Source organism: Phytophthora infestans, genomic scaffold (assembly GCF_000142945.1).
Source record: "Phytophthora infestans T30-4 supercont1.73 genomic scaffold, whole genome shotgun sequence".
Classification (NCBI taxonomy): Eukaryota; Oomycota; class Peronosporomycetes; order Peronosporales; family Peronosporaceae; genus Phytophthora; species Phytophthora infestans.
In genome coordinates, this window is record NW_003303686.1 from 390,186 (window position 1) to 391,165 (window position 980).

The following is a 980-nucleotide window of genomic DNA, read 5'->3' on the forward strand; positions in this document are numbered from 1 at the left end:
TTTTCACATTATTATTTATAGTAATATATTTGTTATTTATTATCAAACGATGATATAGCAATTATGTGTACTACTACTACAAATAACTGCAAGTAAAAAATGAATTGTATTTAAAATAGTACTACGCAAAACAGTATTGAAATTAAACTCATTAGAAAAGTACTACGAAGCCTAAAACATCATTCTATATCCAATAAGTACTAAAGTTTCGATTGAGGCCGAAATATAAGTCACCAGGGCCTACAAAAATTTGCAGCGGCTCCTACGACGATATTGTACGTGTGTGCTCATCGGCGCTATTTAATTATGCTAACTAACGCGTACACAGGAAGCGCCCTTCGCATGAGGTGGCGGCCCACAGTTGAAAATGGGGCAAAATGATTTTTGAACTGTGCATTTTAAGTACGATGTGTAGACCACATATAATGTGTCCACCACATATTGCAATTTTAGCGAATCGAGGCCGCCTTCGCTGCGCTCGGCAGCCAGTAGAATACCCGCATTTGCGTTACATGAATTAACCCTAGCCGCGGACGGACGTACGGACGGACAGACAACACACTCCACTAGATGGGGTAGACTAGCCGTTCGCCGCCGCTACGCGGCGGAGTGGCATGGTTTGTTTGGAGATGAGGTGGCCGCAAATTTAAGTGCTTCTTGGTGTCGCGTGTTTTGAGAGCGTGGTTCACCCCGTAGATCTTGACATCGTGTATTTAACCACTTGCCTTTCCGTAGCCTCATTCGGCCCGGAAAGAATCGTGTGTTGGAACGCTCCCCTTCACCCCGAACTAAAGGTAGAGATCGCCGTGTCTACAACGAGAGAACACCTCTACGGGGACCGCCGCGCGCTCCGGGACGCGCCCGCCATAGCGAAGGAAACAAGACGGCATAAGTAGTTGAGATCTCTCTGTTTGGGCCGACGAGTCTTATAAGAAATTCGAGCCGGGACTGCTAATGTTATTCCCGGGCCGCGCAGCAGT